This window comes from Lissotriton helveticus, chromosome 7 (genome assembly GCF_964261635.1).
Source record: "Lissotriton helveticus chromosome 7, aLisHel1.1, whole genome shotgun sequence".
NCBI classification, from domain to species: domain Eukaryota; kingdom Metazoa; phylum Chordata; class Amphibia; order Caudata; family Salamandridae; genus Lissotriton; species Lissotriton helveticus.
In genome coordinates this window covers 1,737,247,851-1,737,253,850 of record NC_136068.1, presented here as the reverse complement: position 1 = coordinate 1,737,253,850, position 6,000 = coordinate 1,737,247,851, and the positions used below count along the sequence as shown (strand labels likewise).

The 6,000-nt window shown below is 48.1% G+C and overlaps 1 protein-coding gene across 1 annotated transcript in view; it reads left to right on the top strand.

Annotated features, from left to right (window-relative positions):
• The first annotated feature begins 3,175 nt into the window (after positions 1-3,175).
• Positions 3,176-6,000, top strand: part of LOC144770719 (lens fiber membrane intrinsic protein-like) — a 177,575-nt gene continuing 174,750 nt past the window's right edge. Inside the window, exon 1 of the mRNA XM_078655451.1 lies at positions 3,176-3,407. The gene's annotated coding sequence lies outside the window, so the exon portion shown is untranslated. The remainder of the gene's footprint in view (positions 3,408-6,000) is intronic.

The following is a 6,000-nucleotide window of genomic DNA, read 5'->3' as shown; positions in this document are numbered from 1 at the left end:
GTGGCTCATCCTCATCCAAGGCACGTGCAGCTGCTGTGGGCCTGGTGCTGCGCCTGAGTGCCCCTACGTGTGAGGCAGAGTGGCTGCTCACACTCGATGTCCCCTCACTGGCATCATCACCCCCAACAGTGGCAGGTAGAGCAGGAGGGTGTAGTGCTGTCACGGCACTGGTCAGGTGCTCAAGGACCCTGGCCACATCCTCGCAGCACTGGATGAGCTGCTGCTGCTGCGCAAGGGACCGCCGCGACAACTGTGATGTGGCATTGCTTATGATATAATTGGACCTGGTGTAGGCGGTCAGCTGGGTCAATAGCTGCCGGTTGCGGCGGCGTGCTGCGTTGCGCTGCGATGTATTTGCAGCAGTGCTGGCCTCCATGGCTGCAGTCATGCGGGCCATACCCTCCCCCACACCTGCCATGGCTGCAGTCATGCTGGCCATTCCCTCCCCCACACCTTCCATGGCTGCCATCATGCGGTCCATCCGGTCCCCCACTCCGGCAACATTGCGCCCAATGTTGTACAGCTGTAGCTGTATGGCACCTTGCTGGCGTGCTAGCAGCTGATGTATACGGAGCATGCGTCTTTCCACGCTCACTCTCACCAGCTCCTGTCCATTCCCCCTCCTGCTGATAGGTGCATTGGTCTGCAGGTGAGGCCTGCCATGCCTGCTCTGCTGGCCTGACGCAGTGGGTGGCCACTGTGTTGCCGCTGTCGCAGGCCCTGATGTTGAAGCACCAGCTGCTGGTGGTGTCACGGCAGGCGTTGTTGGTGCGGCAGGGGCTGGAGGCACCCTGGTAGTGGACCTGGCTGCGGGAGTAGTTGCTGGGCCAGACGCAGGAGGCACCCTGGTGGTGGACCTGGCTGCGGGAGTAGTTGCTGGGCCAGACGCAGGAGGCACCCTGGTGGTGGACCTGGCTGCAGGAGTAGTTGCTGCGCCAGACGCAGGAGGCACACTGGTGGTGGACCTGGCTGCGGGAGTAGTTGCTGCACCAGACGCAGGAGGCACACTGGTGGTGGACCTGGCTGCGGGAGTAGTTGCTGGGGCAGGGGCTGGCGTCTGTGTATGTGGCGGCACCTCCTCCTCATCCTGTGCCTCCTCATCTATTTGCAGCCTCTCGCTGTCGCTGCTGTCTGCACCACCCGTGAGGGGAAGTGGACGTTCATTAGTTGCAAGTATCTGTCACACGTGCAGTTGCTACATGCATGCTGGGTGACATTCCCTGACTGGCTATGGCTTTGCGTACTTTGGAACCTGTCTGGCTGCATTGTGGTACATCTACATTGTGGCCACACTACATGTCCCACAATGCTTCAGGGCATTACCTGATGTGGAACGATGGCATGACTATGGAACAATATGGGAGGCTAATTAGTCATGGACATTCATAGGGGACAGGGTCGCAGTCGCATGCCACTTACCTTGGTTGTCTTGGGTGGGGTGGGATGAGTCCAGATGAGTCACTCCGATGACCGCCTCTGTCTCCACAGTGTTCTCTACTTGGTCCTCCATGGGGGTGTTTGGAGGGACTGTAGGTTCTCCCCCTCCAGTGCCCGATGACTCTCCAAGGCGCTCAGCCACCCTCTCTTTGGCATGACCTCGGAGGTCGTACCAGCGTTTTTTGAGTTTGTCCAGTGACCTATCAGCCACACCCACGGAGTTCACCATGGACGCTATACCCTGCCAGATCCTGCGTTTTTCCTGTTCCGCCATCCTCCTAGAGTCCTTCCCAAACAGTTTTGAGTGGTTGGCCACCACCCCTTCTATTAAATGCTCCAGCTCCTGCTCGGAGAATTTTAACTTTCTCTTCCGCCCTGTGGTGTTGCTGGGCCCAGGAACTGCATCCTCAGACATTGCTGCACTGTACTTTCTGAGTTGTATCCAAACAGAATTGCAGGAGCTCTCCCAGTTGCTGACTCGAGGTCTGCCTAACTGTGGTGAATGGGGGTGGGCCCTGGCTGCTTCCTGGTTGTGATGTCATCGCTGTGCTCGACATGCGACTTCCCGTTTTCCCGATCTCGCGCTATTTGCTGTCCCGCTATTGACGAACTCGCTATTAGAGAATTCGCAATTCCGACACGGATGTAGCCGGTAATAGCGTATTTTATGCGATTTTCGATAATCGCAACCGGTATTAACGGCCGCGTGCGATTCGCTTTACTTTCTCTAAATTAATCATGAATACCGTTTTGCGTGTCCTTGATAGTGAGTCGCTATTAATCGCTATTAGGGCCACGCAAAACGTCCCGTTGATGAATCAGGCTGTTAATTTCAAAATGCATTCGAAACTGGCGGCCACAGTATCCAAAAATAATTAGGCATGCCTGCAGAGTGAGCATTTGAAGAGATGCGAGTTTCCTGGCAGTAGTTTTGTGGGAGCGTACACCCCCTTTAGCGGAAGGAAATAAATCATTAAAAGGATAATATGTTTTTAACAGAAATAGGACGCATTCAGTCAGTAGTCACTGGCTCTAAAGAAGATGACTTTTTCTGTGGTTGTTCAGACTGCGGAAGAGCATGATGTTTTTAGTCACATTGAAGTTGGCAAAATGACCTAAGTGGCCTGTCCCTCTGCCCATGATGAATGCTGCAGAGGTCGAAGAACAATGTGAAGGACACAGCAGAAGAATAGATGAAGAGGGCTGGCAGAAGGCGCCTTTAAGGGAGAAAATGCATAAAGTTATCTTTTTAATGCAATCTAAAGGTCTTGACTGACGTCAGACTCAAAAACACAAGTAGAAAATGATATCAGCATTCTTTCACGATAGTTAGAGAAACTGAATAAAAACATACATATTTAAACGTAGCGCTTTACATTTAAAATTCATGCAGTTAATAATATATTATTTGACTTTGTCTTCATTTCATGGACATTGGAAGGATTACAGGCTGAGGCCATGTCGTAATCCTAAATATGACACAGCTGTTCACTTTGAGGTCTCAGCACTGTAAACGTGGGACAATAATGGACGTATTTCTATCTACGTGACTGAGCAGAAAGTTTCCTCAGAGAATGAATAACATAGCAGTCACTTCCTGTGGCGTCATTTCTTTTGGCGTCACTGAACATTGCGCCTTCCAGGAAACTCTCCGTTATCTTTTAAGGACCTGGCCAATAAGCAACAGCGATGTCCGTGCCAACTTTTTGTCCTCTTTGCCAAGGGAGTGGCCGTCGGCTCAATCAAGTGAGGAATGCCAAGTTTCATTACATATTTGCAAGAGAGGCGGTAAAGAGCCAATGAGCTAACCTGCCTGCTGTAAAAGGGCAAGTTAGGGAACAGAGTGCATTTTCGAGCAAACAAATTAAGAACTGGGACCAGCGATAAGGTTATGGTGAAGACTGAAACTGCACAGAAAGTAATAAGAAGAAACACAGGGCGGGTGTGAACTATCCTTCTCTCTAGAGCACGTAAGTACTTTATATATATTTTTTATTAAAACGATGACAACGAAAATAAAATTATTATTTCGTCTATTTAAGTAGCAAGTGCTAATTAATTGTGCTTTATTGCTGGGTGAGTCTCTAGGCGAGGCAGTGGCGTAACGAAACCTGAGGGGGGCCCCCTGCAAAGGACATGGAGGGCCGCCCCCCCCCCCGGGGCGCGGCCCACCTCATACCACTTTGCTCCACCAGCAAGAAATCTAGTATACTTTGATTTGAAACCTCCAACATTTAAATGAAATGCTTCTATATTGTCTTTCTCTAAGTTCTAATGAGAAAGTGGGACACACTTAACATACAAGCTGTGCCATTTATACCAATACTGTCAAAAGCAGATTATTTAACTGAGGCAGCAATCAGAACAATGCCAAGGAGTGATCCTACTGTCTCAGGAACTGCATATGGCTGCTGAACAAAGAACAACTATGAAGGCTCTGAAATAGAAGTGGCATTAATGGACAATAAATTGAAACTTTGAAAGACAAACCCAAACCTGCAAATCCATAAAAACAGATTGACAACATACATGAGAAGTACACAAGATATAAAATATTAACTTTGACACTGTATCGCAGTTTTGCAATGAATTGAAGGGATGTACGTTGTTACAACGCATGCTTTTACCACCCATGCTTTTACAACGCAGGTTTTTCAACGCAAGTCGTTACAACGACTTGAGTTGGGGGGTGCTGGATAGTGAATAGTTTAATTTACTATTCCAACTCCAGTCCCCGTGGATAGTAGAGAAGGTGTTGGATAGTAAATTAAACTATTACCTATCCTAGAGCGTCACCCAGCGCAATTCGTTGTGATGACTTTCATTGAAAAACCTGCGTTGTAAAGGCACTGCGTGGTAAAAGTTGCGTCGTAAAGGATGTTTCCCGATTTGAAGTAATTATGCATTAAATTCATTCATTCAGACAGGCAAACATGTAAACAGCGGCATACACAGAACAAGTGACTTAAAGACTCAGGTATACCAAAGAGCATCCAATGTCTATAGGGATAACTGTCACTGTGTGTGCTCCACAGCCCATCCCACACAGATACATCCATACAGCGTGTTAAGTAAACACACGGTATTCTTGAAAGTGTTACTTTATTCCTTGTAAATACGACACACCGGTAGGAAAGAGCACTCCGGTCGCCAGCTTACAATCAATGGCAGTTAAACTGTCAACACAACTGTCAGATGGCTATCTGACGTAACGCATGCAAATGCCAGGGGTCGCGCGGCAGGGACGGAGGCATAAGAGGGACAAAAAGCAAACGGGGAAAGTGCCAACGTAACACATCTCCTTCCGAAGGGAAGAAAGAAAAAGAAAAGAAGAGAACATATAACTGTAAGTCAAACAAGACATCTTAGTACTCTATGGGTCAGTTCATAAGGTAGCAAGTTGACTCTGGTAACTGGTGTCTTCCCTGATGTCATCATCTGGGTAGAGTCCAACTGCGGACTTTTGGTTGTTCTAAGTTCTAGAATAACCGGTGGTGTTGCTGTCAACAAAGTCTGTATACCATACTGGCCCACACTAAGTCCTGTCCATCCTCCACGTGGATGAATGAATTTGACAGGAGGATTAGACAGAGTCCTCTGATCCGCTGAACTCGTGCACTGTGAAAAACCCTATATGCAACCAGTTAGCTCCAGAGTACACTTCAGGGTGTGAACATTGTAGGTGTATGAGTGTATGAGTGTGTCCTTTTCCTCATTCACTGATTCCTAATAGTGTAACCTGCCTTTGTTTCGTGTAGGCCCACACACAGTTCTGTTCATTTCCCAACGCGGATGAATGAACTTCACATGAGAACTCGCTGAGTCTTCTGATCCACTGAACTCGTGCTGACCCGCAAATCCATTATGACTAGTCAATTCCAAAGTTTACCACATGGTGTGGCTTCTTATTCTCTTCCTCTGATACCTCATAGTTCAACCCGCCACGGCAATCCATTTCGGTATTGTGTTCCTGTCTGCTATTGCTCGTACCAACTTCTCCATCAAGGTGAGTGACAACAGCCTTAGGATCCTTCATCTTGGGATATTTCCTGGACCATATTACACTGCGTACACGCCTACTCCTACAACTGGTTTCCCTCACATTGTCACCATCAGTGTTAGGTCTAACATCAGTTCTCTTGTTATACTCTGTACCAGTGCCACTTGTACTTTCCTTTCCAACAAACCCTACTCCTTCAGTACATGCCTCATCAAAGACCTGTCCTTCTTCCAAATTCATCAAATGAGTTCCGCATGAGAATGTGGCTGAGTCCTCTGTGTCTCTTAACTCATATTCTCTCCAGCATTCTACAAGCACCCAGTCCTTCCCTAATTGAACTTTGGGGTGTGGACATTGTATGTGTTTGTGTGCCTCCTTACTTTCATTCTCTGACACTTCACTATATAACCAGTCATAGTACTCTCCATGCATGTTACACTTTGACTCAACCAGACACTGACCATCTTCCTCTTCCTGGTCAATGTCATCAGCATATTTCTTTCTTGTCATAGGGTTTGACTCAATAAGTGCAGGAGAGTGCCACTCTTACCCATCTTTGAGGC